The 15,349-nt window shown below is 42.4% G+C and overlaps 1 protein-coding gene across 3 annotated transcripts in view; it reads right to left on the bottom strand.

Moving 5' to 3' along the window:
* ANKRD6 (ankyrin repeat domain 6) overlaps positions 1-15,349 on the bottom strand; it is a 92,094-nt gene that overhangs the window by 75,364 nt on the left and 1,381 nt on the right. Inside the window, exons 1-2 of one of the 3 annotated variants that reach the window (XM_068184055.1) lie at positions 10,907-10,928; positions 10,404-10,535 (exon numbers count right to left, since the gene is read on the bottom strand). The gene's annotated coding sequence lies outside the window, so the exon portion shown is untranslated. Of the gene's footprint in view, positions 1-10,403; positions 10,536-10,623; positions 10,767-10,906; positions 10,929-15,349 lie in introns of those variants that run through there. The other 2 variants (XM_068184053.1, XM_068184054.1) reach the window with 2 other exon arrangements.

Below are 15,349 nucleotides of genomic sequence, written 5' to 3'. Positions count from 1 at the left end.
TTACAAGAAGCCAGCTCATACAAGATTGTGTTAAGGCATGAAGAACATTTTACATTATCTGTCCACAAAGGCTGCCCAGGTCCTAAAGAGAAATAAGAAACAAAAAAATCCCAAACCTGATGACAGAGAAACAGAGATGAGTAGGATCATGCTAGAGGGACGTCATATTCCCGGAAACAGGCAGGATTTTCCTCACGGCCATCTCCTTCCCTGCGCTTATGAAGCTCAGCACCCCTGTGCCTCTTACATTTGAGGATACCCTTTTGGAAGGGATTCCATTTTCACTTTTACAACATACAAGAAAAACACAATAAAAATCTCAAGGAGGTGGCAGTTCCTGTCCAGTAAGATAGAAATAGATATTCCTTAACCATCACTCCTACCATGGAACGCAGTGGACCATTGTTATCAAAAAAACAGCACACTGATAAGGACTGGAAGCCTAGCAAAGCTAGAAGCGCAACCAGAAAAGCCCATAAGCTGCTGATGTTGGAACAGAGGGAGTTGAAAGCAGAGATGGAAAAACATGCCCCAAGACCCAAAACAATACCAGAGTTGAAGTGAAAGCAGGAAAAATAAGATAGCAAATTGAGACAGGTAAAAGCTAGAGGATAGGATGAGGAAGAAAATACTGAACATCAAGCCTTTAAAAAGCCTCAGAAGATGTGTCACGACAATCAATCTGATCTATAAAGACGGCCCGGAAAGGTATGGAAGAGGGACACATACCCTTTTCCATTCTCTCACAAATTCTTTCATAAAGGATTGTCAAAAAACCTTTTGCTCTGTTTACATCTCTTTTGGGTTCTAAATGTTGACTCAGCACTTATTAACCACTGTTAGGACCACAACTAGCAAAACAACAGGAGATTTGTAGGGGATGAGGAACAGATCAAAGAAAATCAGATAATTCTCTAATCAATGATACAAAAGTACTAAGACAAAAGAGGGGGGAAGATGAAATTGGGGAACAATGCAGAGCTTTTAGAAGTGGCACAGAATGAAGAGAAAATGGGAAAAATAAATTGTAAAACGGTCAAGGACGTCTTCATTACCTTACAATCACAGCAATGGCCTAATATGGTAGAAACACGCATTGGTGTTTCAGTGCAGACAGGATCAAACTTCACTCCTGAACTGTGCTGCTCCATCTCTGGACTCGCAGGTGCTGCGGAGTGTGAGTAAGGAGGAGTTAACAGCAGAGTTCTTCTCTCTCGGCACTAGAGGACTGAACCACACCTAATCAGGAGAGCTGCAGTTGCCACACAAATACCAGCTCCCAGTGGGGTATAAAACAGAGAGAGAAAACTAAGCAAGAGGAGGACTGACTCTAGTGCTGTTTGCTTACAGTTAGTCTTCCCATTTATTTTTGGCTCAACACAGGGAGGCAAAAAGGAGGGGTAGAAAAAGAATGCAAGCGGATTATATATTTGTATTCTTGTTTTACAGTCCTTCCAGAAAGGCCAGTTTTGTAAACAGAGAGAAAGCTGAGATTTTCTTTATCTTGTTAACTACTCCCATGACTGTAACACACCATGCAGAGTTCACAATTATCTCTCTGCTCAACATTATCAAAAATGCACTGCAACTTCTTTGGCAACACGTTATTTTAGTCAGGCTATCTACACCTAAAAACACTTAACCTATTGTTTCAACAGCACAGACCTGCATGAAGTATAAAAATTATCCAATATCATATTATCTTGGCTACAGATTTCATTTCACGGAATATGAAACTTCACTGAAAATCATTGTACAACAAGACAAGGAAACAAACATTCATTTCTGTCTTTTTCCCCTTTATATTAAGTGTGAGCCTACTACAACTCCCTCTCTCTGGGAGGATATTTTTCATACAAAGCCGCATTCTTTGGGTCTTATTCACATAAACAGTCATCAAACTGAATGAGATCAGCCACAGAAGCAGAGAAATCAAGTTTTGATCCAGCATTACTGACACAAAATACAACATAAAATTCAATTTAAAAAAACAGGATAATAAGCATCCATCTATAAACTATCTAATAATGCAAAAACTAGTTGAAGGTTTTGTTTTTCAGTTCTACCCTTCTGAGACATAATACAGTAAATTATTCATAATTTTGCTACACACAATTTGTTGATTCTTACCTCTCTGTGGACCATACTGTTGTTTGAGTACAAATCTTGGGAATTTTTAAAATAGTCATTATTTAAGTATCACTTTATTCTTGATCCTTAATTAAGCAAGGCCTGAAAATCCCACTTGCAGAGCATAAGGGAAGCGATTTTCAAATGGTACTTGGTAAAATCTGCTAACTTTTGCATTACACTTTTGCCTGACTGTTTTCCCTGAAACACCATATATATTTTGAGCTAAGCTTAACATATACAAACCATGAAAAACTTTTAACAGAAGAGTGGATACCCGTACTCAAAATTTGAATCATGACAACTGATCAACTGAAGGTTAGTTTGCTTTTTACAGGTAAAAAGGACAGACATACAACAGACGCTTGCTGCTATATTAAAATTTACAATGTAATAACCACCAAACTAAGACAAGCAACTGAAGTTGCTTGTATATAGTATATAGCATATAAGTATATAGTATATAAGTATATAGTATAACATATAAGTATAACATAACATACGTATAACATATAAGTATATAGTTAATGCTTTCCAAAATCTCAGTATTTGGGGGAAGATGACAAGTATACAGCTCCCTAGAATGATAGAAAATCCTCCATCTTAATGTGAAACACTGTAGCACGTGTTTACAAGTGTGCTGAAAAATTCCATCATAGTGGCACTCTTCTCTGATAACCTTCCCTGACTTAGCTTACTTGAAAAGCACATTTAGTGCTTTTTCTACTAAGGCAGAGTATCCGTGTGTTTCATGAGAGTTACAGAGGACTGAAACACAGAGCAAGTTCTCAATTTCACTGACACTCTTTATTCCATGTCTGGGAAAGACTGAGAATGGCTCCCAGACAAAACTAGCTTTACACCACAGCCTCCTGAGTAGCTCAACACTTATTTCAGCTTAGTCAAGGAGAGTCTTAATTTCAAATTGTGAGGAGAACAAATAAACTTTTAAAATGTTGGTTGGTTTTTTTCTTTCAAGTGCTGTGCTCAGTTCTTCTGAACGCACCCTTACCTGTTTTCTTGGTGTGTCTGCTCACCAAAACCGGCTCACCCCACGTAAGTATATTCAGACACTTCTGCATGTATAAACCCACATATGATATGTAAGCAAATTCATATTATTACAACTTTTCAAAAAAATTATTCTTAAAAGCTGTAAATACATGTATCCAAGTTCTGTATGCTTGATTTTGAATATGTTTCTGTCTTCCATGCCAAGTATCCTACTTTCAGGATTACAAGCAAAAAGAAGCAAAACTGGCACAGTTCTAGTAAATGAAGCAGCAATATCCTCCTCATTTGTATGTCTGCAGTTATAGACATGAAAGGTTAAATTCTCTGAGAGTATATGGAACCCAGAAGTTTGCTTTTAAATTCTCAACCATGTGTTGGTGGGCAGAGATAAAGGGAACAGAAAGGAGGCAGAAAAAAAAAAATTGGTTTGCTTTTTTCAAGCTAAATTACTCTTGTATGGAGACTATGAATCTGGGAACAATTTCTTAAAATATTAGGGTTTTTTAGTTAAGAGACTCTGCCAAGGACCAGAGCTTATACCTACAGATTCTGCTTTGATTTATTGATATGGCATGCCACTTAGTGCAAGCATTCATACCACTCTTTTAATTCTGCCATTCAGTTTCCCATTGGGACCCATCTTGCTTCCAGGTAAACAAAGTGTAAAATTCTTATTGAGAAAGGATGAATAAACAGAGCTAAATATAGAAACAGTCAACCTGTTCTTAAAAGTAGGAAGAATGAGAAGTGAGTTACCGTAATACACACAGGGCTGTCTTTAACCTAAACTAAATCCAAACAGAATACTGAAACTTAAAAATTTATGAAGCAAACTGGGATGTGATTGCAATGTAGATTAGATGGATGTGACTATTGATTGTTTGGACACGAGATGGATGTTTAAATTAAGCTACTTCACATTGGTGGTGAGTGGACACATAGCCTGTTTCCACAGTTATACTGATGTCAAGTTATTCCTCAATAACTCATGTCCAATCCCCAAAGATTCCCTCCCAAGGAAGGAAGGCTGCTTAAAAGGGAAAAAAAAAAAAAAAGTCTAACCCACAAAAAGAGCCCCAGTATTATAAAACTAGGCAGTCATGGGATAACAGGAAAAGTCCTCATCTGTATAGAGAACCAGTCAGACAGGAAATAAACAGTACAAGGTCAGTCTTCCCAAGAGAAGGACACTAAGCCTGCAGCCCCACAGCCTTCTGCATTAATCATATATTGTGTTCGTTATACCCACTAATGAATCCCAAGGGGACAAGGAAAGATTACAACTGTTAAAAATGGCTGGTAGATTTCAATACCATTTAAACACAGTCTGCTATTTGTGCTGGGAAAAAAACACCTCAACTTCATATGCATAATGATGGGTTTGGGATAACTCAGGAATGAAATCCTGGATTGACAGTGGACTGTTCTTATGAAAGCATCAGCACAGTTAAAAAGCAGGAAGGGTGCTAAAAATTATTACTGCAGAGAGTACAACCAAACCCACCTTTATTCAGTCATCTAAGAAACTCAGTTGCATCTTAGAAGTTTTAAGACCGGCCTTCTCTTTAAAAAGGTTTAGCAAAACTAGAAAAGTTTCAAGGAAGGAGAATATAAGACAACCAAAGGTAGGATAATTAGGTAGAAGAAAATCAGGTTGGAGAAATACTAGAAGACATCAGATTAAACCAGAATATTTCAAGCTCAAAACAAATGAGAAGAAATAGCTCTTCTTATCAAATAGCAATTTCAAGCTGTGTTTCTCATTTGCTGTCTTTCTTCTCTGATTTTCTCAGGCTGTTTCCTGTTCACTCATATTCCCTCCTCAACTTGACAGAGTCACTGATATGGATGCCCTACAAGAGTGAAAGGCATTAAAGAGAATATATGTCATATCTCCCTGCAAATGAAACACGGCCAAATTAGAGATGAGAATTGGCCAGTCTGACCATGAAACCATTTACCCACACCTCCAAACCAGGCTCATCATTCCTGCAGCCATGGGACTTGCTCAGCTCCTGGCTACAGAGATGGAAGAGCTGAAAGAAATCTCCCCAGACAGACAGTCATGTCCTAGTCAGCAAGAGAAATCCACCTCTCACTGCCTTCAACCAAAGTATAATTTGTAAAATGGTCACACAGAGAAGCTGCTAATGTTAGGCACTCTGTTATTTCAACTATGTCAAAAGCATCTATGTCACTTGGTAAGTTTTTGAAAACTCTTTACATCATTAGAATTTAAATAAATTAAATTTAATCCTGCTTATTTTGAGGCTAGCAGCAACTAAGACAGCTAACATTAACACCCTCTCTTTACTGAGCTGTCCTCATTCATCCCCAAATCCAATTCAGCTTTATCAGGCATGCTGGTAATGAAGCTGCTCACCTCCACTTGTCTGTCAAGACACCAGGGAATAAGTGAAATGGATGACAGCCTCACCCAGTGCATGCCAGGTCAGGATTTCTTAAACCCTGGCTTCTCCAAACTGATTAAGTGTAATCTTACAGGGAAAGAAGAGAATCCAACTTGGTAGTTGACTGTTCATTAATAAAATACTATACTTCAAACTCATGTTTAAGTTCACTCCACACCTGTGTCTGCCATTCATAGCAATACTTACACCATAAGCTTAAAAATAAACATTAAAAACCACCATAAACTTAAAAAAAATAATAATAAAAAAAAGAGCACATGGAAAGAGTATGTCTGGATTTAACAGAGAAGCTGTGAAAAAAGAACAACTCATACTTGCAAGAATTCAGAAGCTGCTGCAAATCTGGAAAAAACAAACTGGTAAGACAGTGCTGCACTTTTAAAATCTGGATTCAAACCAGAAGAATAACATCAATGAAAAACTGTAGATGTCAGGCAGATAATTCCACAGCCAGAAGAAAGACACGCCCCCTTCCCTCCATCCCATAATCCTCTTGAAAGACTTCAGCCAGACATAGTCAAATCCCAAAAGTGCTCAGACAGAAAATGAAGGAAAATTACTCATATGTAAGCTTTACAAAACACTAAAAATCTGAGTTAAGCAACAGATCTGCCTGGCAATTATTAGTGCAATTACTTGCAACAGCAGTGATACAGTGAAAAGATCACATCCCGCCCAAGACTCTGAAACAGCTGCAATTTCTGCATCTGTTGCACAGACAGACATCAAACTCTGAACAGAATTAAAACATACCTAAAAAGATTCACTGTGAATGCTATTAAAAAGTTACTCAAATATTAAGCTCATATATAATTACCATACATTCATGGTGCTTTCTTATTTTATAAGGCTGGCACTTCTCCTCAGTGACTGACCCAACCAAGACAGTTTAGGGCACTTTAACTCAGAAGGGTATTGGCACAATATAAATAGACCTAGCAACAGTTCTTCCTAAGATGTCACATTGCAGACGCTGTTAAAACCAACAGAAAATATTCCTGACTGGCTTAAAGCAATTGGCATCTCAAACTGGAAAAGGAAATTATCCCACTGCAATGCAGACACAATGAAGATGCACACCCTTAAGGAACTCATTTCCATCAATTCCGAATGCATTTTCCATAACGCGAATGAAAATGCTTTTGTCCAACAGCATGCCAAGACATGCACACAAAACCTGTATCTTCAGTGGTTCACTTCACAAAGTGGATTGTGCTTAGCTGGGGAAGGTGACAAATCATGAGAGAGAGAGTAAGGGATAGGCTGTTAGAAGCAGCTTGCTTAAATGCAGGATTTGAAGGAGGTATGATTTAATTATTTGAAGAGTACTCCACAAATGCTTTTGATCACAACATAAGATTGAAAAGCCTAGGCTTTTTGGCATAGGAGTATATACATTTTTCTTCAGGATTATGGCAAACCCACTAGGGTACTTACGCTCAGCACATCACACCCCAGCTACCCTGTAGCCCCAGTATGCTCCATCTAGCTGGCATCCACACCAGATACTTCTATCCACCACTTGCCACAGATGTGCCCAAATCCCATCCCTAATCCTAGACAGATTGCCTCTCATGGCTGTGGCTTGGCTGAGATGCACCTAGGGTTTGGAGGACCAGGAGTGGGTATGGGGAGTGGGAAGGAGAGAGCCACAGAGGAGACAGCAGGAAGACAAGAGTGCTGGCTGGTAGAAAGAGTCTTCCTGTTCATTCCAAGGACCTTTAATTTCATCTCACACATGGCAGGATCACTGCCAAAGGATCAAAAGTAAAACAGTGCAAGAGCAATCCAGCAATCTGCAGTCCTGCATGATATCATGAGCTACGTTTGCATTTTATATTGCATCAGAAGTACACCACTGAGGCTAGCAAGACAACCTCTCCACAACTGGATAATGCAAGAATTCAAGCTGTTGTACTGTGTCCATTAGGCCATCCAGTGGGGATTGATTTATGACAACAGGATATACCCAACTAACTATTAGTGGTAATAAGCTAGATTGCTTTTAGCTTCAAAGTCCTGTGCAGCCTTAATGCTTCATTTATCACACACCTCTCAAAAATGTGTCCTAAATTGACACCCATTTCATATTTGGTTTTTTTGATAGCATTCTTGACTAGGTATCAAACTACTGCACTCCAACAGTATCCTTCCTGCTTCATTCTCAACATCTTCACATCTCCAGCTCAGTATTTTCCAGAAAAAAAAGAAAAATACCTGTCTGGCCAAACCAGCAGCACCTTGAATACAAAACATCACCGTGCCATGCACAACCTGTCAAAGGAAGCAATACACAGAGAACATCCCAACACTCATGTGTTTGAAAGCTACGCAACAAATAAGCAAGGACTCTACACATCCATTCTGACTTCCTAGATTTGGAACACCTGCCTTCACGAATCCAGCAGTCTTCTGAATGGCAGCATGAGATAAACCAAATACAAACAAAAGGAGTGGAAAAAGTTTAGAAAGAGACCAGTACACATAATTCAGTGACAGGTCACAGCGAGACATGGGGTATTTCAGGATTTCACAATGCTCACAACTGCTGTCAATGAACTGTAACAAACTATTCTTCAGCAGCACCTGCTAACAGGGAGTGGAGTAGCCAAGTGAGAAGTAACAAAGCTATTCCTAAAGACTTCACAAGTATGCAAGAATAGCAATGGTATGCAAGAATATTTCTAGTATTGTACTTCAGAAACTATTCTGGAGATTTTTGCGATCAAAATAGCTGGATAGGAGGCAGGAAAGAAAATTAGCCCTTTGCTGTTATGAATTAAGGTCTTTCTGAAGTGCAGCTCTGCACCTTCTATTTTTGGCTGGATCATTTTTAAGGAAGTCACATATTTAATTCCTGAATAAACAAAAGTCACTAAAAATATTTATTTCAAATTTTTATTTGCCCAAAGCAATTACAACTAATTTATGTCTTTGACAAATATCTGCCTAGATCAATCCTTCCAATAAAATATGGAACCTCATTTGTGATTTTAAATAAACTACTTCCACCAGCGACCTGTTGTACTGATATATCTCTAAAAAAAGATACAACTGTGAGTTCTCTGCAAGTTCGTCCTAAGTCTTGAGGGAAAAAGAGAAAGTGCACATCTGAAACTAATGAGAATAAATACCATTGTCAGTGTAATTAATTTAAGAACCTGAAAGTGCTTTAAAAATGTTCATTGGTACACCACCTATCCAAACCAATAAGCAGTGGTCATCCTGTTATACAGATTTTTGTGAGTAAGGAACTGTAAGGTCTTTTTCTTTTACATCACAAAATGACTCACTGGCAAAGTCAAACAGAGGTGAAGCTGAAGACACATGGAGAAATGCAGCTTGAGGCTCAATTGCTATCACCACACCCTACAAGCATCTGATTTACTAAGGCATCAGTCATCTCACCTAGTCCAAGAACATGATAATCCGAACTCCAGAACATGCCACCTGTGACAGGGCAAGATGCTAAGCCTGGTGCTGTAACTGCATCATATCAGCCAACATGGGAGCCCCAATAGCGCAGACAACTTCTCACAGTTTCTGTTCCTCAAAAAAGAAAAGACCTCTGTGAAAAAATCTTGAAGGAAAGCACCTGCATGATCAGGAGGTTTTCACTTTATTTTTACCAATCATTTACTGGCTATTTCATTTCTTGTGTTCAAAGCCAGTCTCCTATATGAGGTTGGTAGCACTGTCTAGGTAAATATTAAGGAGCAGGGGAAAGTGAAAACTTTCCAACTGAATACTATCACAAAACCCCTTTTTAAATTTTATTACTTTATTTTCAAACAAACAAACAAAATAAAACAAAAAAAAGCCAAAAAAAAAACCCCAAAAAAACCCCCCAAAAAAAAAAAACAGGGAGAAAAGCAGTGACATTACTACTTCTGCTACACAATTCCCATTTACCCTTGCAGACTAATAGGTCCTCATGGACAAACAGGCATACATCACCTACATACCAGGCATGTAAATACTTCATGTAGCCACTCAGCTGCAGGTTTTGTTACATGCAGTGTAATTAACTATTTTTGAGTGTTTTCTGCTCAGAAATTGTTAGGAAGTTCTGAAGGACAGTCATTACACCATGTCTTGTGGTCTGCAATGCAACTGCAGATCTTACATATAATCACACATCTCCAGAAACAGTTTGTTTTCCAACTATCTAGAGAATGAAGATTACACAATACTTGAAACTTGAGCCTGCCAAAATAAGTTGTTATAAAACTAGCTGCGCAGACTGACACATCACCTTGAAAGAAAGTAAATAACATTCTCCTCAGAATAAACCATAGACTCAAACAGTCCTACCAGGGGATCTGATCCATGCCTAACCAGTACTGCGTAAGAGTTAAGACATGATAACATTTTTCCGTCTTTGGACAGAGGCGGACTTACCGATCTTCCCAATTACTTCTTTAACATCGGTAGGACATTCTAAGTTCATTTCAACAACTCATGGGGCAAAGATTCACTGATCCACCTACCAACAAGCTACTTTCTAACTCTCTCAATGTCTTCCCTGTGAACAAAATGTATTCAGTAGAAGACAACACGTCCTTTTGGCCATGTGCATTGCAGAAACACCAAGCAGAAACCCAAATAATCCCTTCACATATAATTATAAAAATATGAAGATACTGGTTATGCCTTTTTAAAAAAACAGAGCACGGTCTACAGCCTATGCTGTAATACACACAACACCCCAGGGCACGATAAGCTCTTTATTAATGCTTGCAATAAAAAGAACACTGCAGAACAATTACATGCCGTAGCCATGGATTTCCACAATCAGAGCTCTACCAGCAGCCAGTGTGTACTCACAAGGTGTTGAGACCTCGGGGGGAGCGATGTTTGCAGCAAACTAGTGGAAATGTTTCCAGTGGAGTTTTCAGGTGATGTCAACAACAGGAAAGATGACTTTGAGCCAGATTTCCATTTCTCATCAGACGCGGCCTTAAAAGTTGAAACAAGAGCGTTAAGACTCCTCGTTTTCACCCCCACACCTGCAATCGAACCTCTACGTCGACACAGGCTCCTGTACCTACGCAGCATCCCGGAGGGTCCGTCTCTGTCCTACAGGGGGGTCCCTCCCCGGGCTGGAATAAGGAAACGCTTTCACGACTCCAGCCCCGGGCACTGGCTTCGCCGCTGTCGTCCCCAGCTACAGCCCCGCCACAGCCCGGCCACCTCCGCCATCACCTGTGCGGCCCCGCCAGGAGCGACCCCGCCCCGCCGCGCCCGGCCCCCGCCGCCCCTCCGCGCTCCCCGGGCCCGCCGCAGCCCCACGCAACCGCGGCGGGGGCGCGGGTCGGCGCCGCGCTCACCTGCGCTGCCCCGCGGCACCGCTCCCGCCGGGCCGGGCTCGGCACTGCCCCAACAGCGGCGCCTCCGCCGCCGGGCCGGGGCTGCCCCGGGGGAGGCGCCGCCGCCGCCGCCGCCGCCGCCGTGCCCGCTGCGAGGGCGACACCGAGCGGCCGCGGCGGGCGGGCAGCGCCCTGCGGGACGGAGCCCCGGCCCCGCGCCCCGGCTCTGGCCGGAGCAAGGCTCCACGCGGGCTGGACGCTCTCCTGGACCGAAGCTCCTTTGCAGCTTAATTATGGAAGCTCATAATAATTTGCGTGGGAGCAAAAGCACTACAAAACCACAGAATCAGAGTGGGTCAGCTTGGAAGGGACCACAGTGGGTAACTTGGTCAAATCTCCTGGTTTACCAGGGTTGTCCAAAAGCACGTGGAACAAGACTGCGTCCAGACAGCTCTTGTCCCTCCAGTGAGGGAACTTCCACAGTCTCTCCGGGAAATCTGTTCCAGTGCATGGTCATCATGGTATATAAGTTCCCATGCATCAGTTTCTGCCTGTTGCCTCATATCCGAGTGGTTGAGACCACCAAGAAGAGCCTGGTTCCATCTTCTTGGTAACCTCCTTTTAGAGATTTATACACAGTAATGAGGTCTCCCTTCAGTCACATCTCTGACAACCAGCCTCAGCTCTCTCAGCCTTTCCTCATAACAGAGATGCTTCATTCTCCCAATCACCCTTGTTGCCCTCCACTGGACCCATAGCAGCTACATGTCCCTCTTGTACCGAGGAGCCCAGAACTAGACACAGTAAAATTTCCCCAGTTTCAGGGAGGCCAGATGCCCTTCCCTCCAGCAGGGAGCCAGTCAATGGGCTTTGAAGTCTGAACTGAAGGTCAGAGAGGGACACCTTGAAAGCTGACTGTGACTGCTTAATGCCTCACCCACCCCTCCAGCTATCACAGTATCACTGGGACCTTCTGCTCACCCAAGTCATGTGTTTGTGTGGGCAATTATGGGTGAATGTCAGTAATTCACAAACTGGTAGGGAGGCAAGTTGGACAGGACCATCTGTAGACACTGGTAGAGCAGAAGGGAGTTTGTATGAGTAGGCTGAGTAAAATGATAAAAGTGGGATTGGGAGAAGAAGAAGAAAACAGAAAACAAGCAGCTGTTCCCCATACAATGCTTGATCTCACAGTCACATCGCTTTCAAAGGCTGCTTCTCTACCTTCAAAATGCCCTAAATGAACTGATGCCCTAAACAAACTAAACATTGAAGTTTCACAGGCACTTCCTACTTACATCATGAATATATTCTTTTGAAAGTTTTTCAGACTATTCTACTTTTGCCTTTTTCACTAAACAATTACTATGGTAGTCATCGTTCTGTGGCAATAGTCATACCAGAGGCTCACATCAAAACCCTTGGTGATCCCCAGGAAAAACTGACTGACTGACTGGATTTATTGTCCTAATGCCTCCCTGATCTCATCAAGGCTTTGTCAAAATTACAGCATTAATCTGAAGTCTGGTGTCATTATTTAAGTTAAAGCGTAGTTGCTAAAACACATAAAAACACATTGTGATTCTTCACACTACGATTTTGTTTCCTCATTTCCATATTCAGGATAGGCTTACTTCATGTGAATTTTATTTCATTTGATCCTGTGCAAAATTCTAATGTAAGAATAGAAGTATTTGTGTAACAGTTAACCTGTATGTTAAATAAGTTCCACATATGTAAAAGTTGGCAGAACTATTTTATGTTTGATCATTACGACTGAGAAACAAGATGCTAGCACATTGTAGAAAAAAGCTTTCTTGGCACAGGTCTGTCACCAATGTGACATTGTGAAGTTTCATGGAAATTTTCACTCTTTAACAGGAACAGGATGAGACCCTATTGTGATCCTGCAAACCTAGGTGCAGATAGGTCCTAGGTGCAGATTGTGTGGATGTCAGTGGCACAATTCCCTGTGCTTAAGTAAAATTAACCTTTTCTAATGCAGACAGTTGGTTTTGTATTCTTCTGGATTTTTTTCCCTAGTGAGAAGAGAAATGAATCACACAGAAAGAATATAATGTCTATGAACTGCAGCTCTCCATGGACAAAGTCCAGTCACATCTATCACTGTACATGTCATCTCTGCAAAGATACAACCTCTTATTTACCTCTGCCCTTACTGCAAGTCCTGTGACTGAAGGCTGGACACTGTTTCATTATGTGCACCCAGCTTCAAAGTCAAGTGACCTGACAAAAGGGAAAGAAGAAAAAGGCAGAGGGAACTGAAAACAATCTGGGGGCAAAGGGACCGAGGAGCATGAGGCCTATGTAGAGTCCACGCCAATTATATTGCCAAGGAATTGGCATAAATGCTTCAGCCCTGCTCCAAAAACCTATCTGGCAATGGGCCTGGAGTCCATGTGACTTTGAAGCTGTGGTCAGGTAAGAGGTCACTGATGTCAGCTGTGGGAAGGTTGTGGGAAGAGCTGCATTGCAACCAGTCCTCTTTTTTGAGTTTCTACACCCTGATTTTGTATTTTAATATATCCAAATTATTCACTCTTTCATTGGTCATGTTTCATAGTTCTCTGTATAGAAAAAAACTAATACAGACATTTCTGGGCAAGACCCCCTATCCAAAGCTGGCCTTGAAACCTAACAGCCTTTTGTGCACATAAGTGATTGCCTGGTGTGTGAGACAGATGGTCCTTCATTATGCACCTGGAAACGCTCTTCCTCTTTCCACCAGTTTTCAGCAGGCTAATGCCTGTCAGGGCTGTCCCAAGACACAGTGCTGAAAACATGAGTGGTAAAAAATCCTGCTCCAAACCTAAGTCCTAATTCCTTTTACAGGATTTAACCTTGAAAGGTTTCCCATAATCTTTTAGTGCATTGTTAATCTGTTCAAGCAAAACTTCCAAGCAGGTTGATAAGTTGAGAATAAAGGCAGGCCTTTCAATAAATTTTTATATTAATAGGCAAGGGGGATTTCTCCCACTTCTGAACAGATGTATACCTCCTTTATCTACGGTGGGTTAGTGCAACCTGGAAGGCCTGGCGATAAGAAGACTGTCATGCAGCACAGAGGTCAGAAAAATAATCAGCTGCAGGAAAAAAGTGGAGACTCCAAACAGAGGTATAATCAATATACTGAATGCAAGGAGGGAGAACGGGACAGGAAGAAAAAGAAAAGAAGAAACAGAAACAGAGGAAAATTTGGTGTTGGAGAATCAGGAATTCAGCTGCCAGTCACCACAGTGGGCAGCATGGGATGACAGTCAGGGACTAACACACACACTCTGGAGCTTAGACTGGTATAAGATAAGAAGAGCAGCACTGGAAACTCCTGAGAAGGAGCCTGGGTGAGAGGCAGGAGGTCTGTCCTTGCAGAGCAGGCCTGGAGGAAGCAATGGCAGGGACATGAGAACACCTTGGTCTGTCAGGGGCATCCAAATCTCAACTTCTTCAGAGATTTCACTACTATGTCTCTTAGTGCTCCTTATTAATCAAGTTAATTATTTCTAAAATAATCTCTCTAACCCATATTGCAAATACATTACCTCCCACCATCAGTGCCTAGCTTAACAGTTTGGGCTCGCCCATGTGATGACAGTCAGCATGGAAAGAGCATGGGGCAGGGCAGCAGGCAGTGCTTGGCCGATGGGTGAGCTGAGCAGCACCAAGCACACACTCGTCCTGCCCATGTCTCAGAGTCTTCCACATGCTGGAAGTGTGTACAGATGATGCAGCAGAGTCTGTCTTTGGAGTTTGTGCAGGATGAGGTTGCAGGACATGACCAAGAAGAGGAGGCTCAGGGGAAACCTTACCACTCTCTTCAAACTGGCTGAAAGGAGGTTGTAGCCAGATAGGGGTCCGACTCTTCTCCCTGGCAACCAGTGACAGGAGGAGAACACATAGACTTAAGCTGCCTCAGGGGGAATTTAGGTTCTACATTAGGCACAAATTCTTCACAGAGAGGATGATTAGATTCAGAATGGACTGTCCGGGGAGGTGGTGGAGTCACCGGAGGTGCTTTAAGGAAAGACTGGACGCGGCACGTAGTGGCACGGTGTAGTTGACGTGGTGGTGTTCAGTCATAGGTTGGACTCGATGACACCATAGGTCTTTTCCAACCTATTTGATTCTGTGACTGTAAGGATTCTGAGCGGGATGCTTATAATAGAAACGCCAGGGGCCAGCTGGGTGCCGCTGCCAAGCACACCTGGCCACTCCGCTCGCCCACCGCGGCGCCCCGCACGCCAGGGGCAGCGCGTCGCGTGTGCACCGCTCCCACGGGTGTCTCTCGGGACAGCAGGGCCGGGGCGAGCCCGCAGCGCCCGGCAATGCCCGCCGGCGCTGGGGTGCCAGCAGCACGGCCTGGCTTGGGAGCGGGCCCGGGCGAGCGGAGGCCCCGGCGGCCCGTGACCGGGCGCGTCAGGTGACGCGGGTCACGCCGCCTCCCCG

The sequence above is a fragment of the Anomalospiza imberbis genome, chromosome 3, assembly GCF_031753505.1.
Source record: "Anomalospiza imberbis isolate Cuckoo-Finch-1a 21T00152 chromosome 3, ASM3175350v1, whole genome shotgun sequence".
NCBI classification, from domain to species: domain Eukaryota; kingdom Metazoa; phylum Chordata; class Aves; order Passeriformes; family Viduidae; genus Anomalospiza; species Anomalospiza imberbis.
Note: the sequence above shows the minus strand (reverse complement) of the source record. Positions and strands in the feature narration are given on the sequence as shown.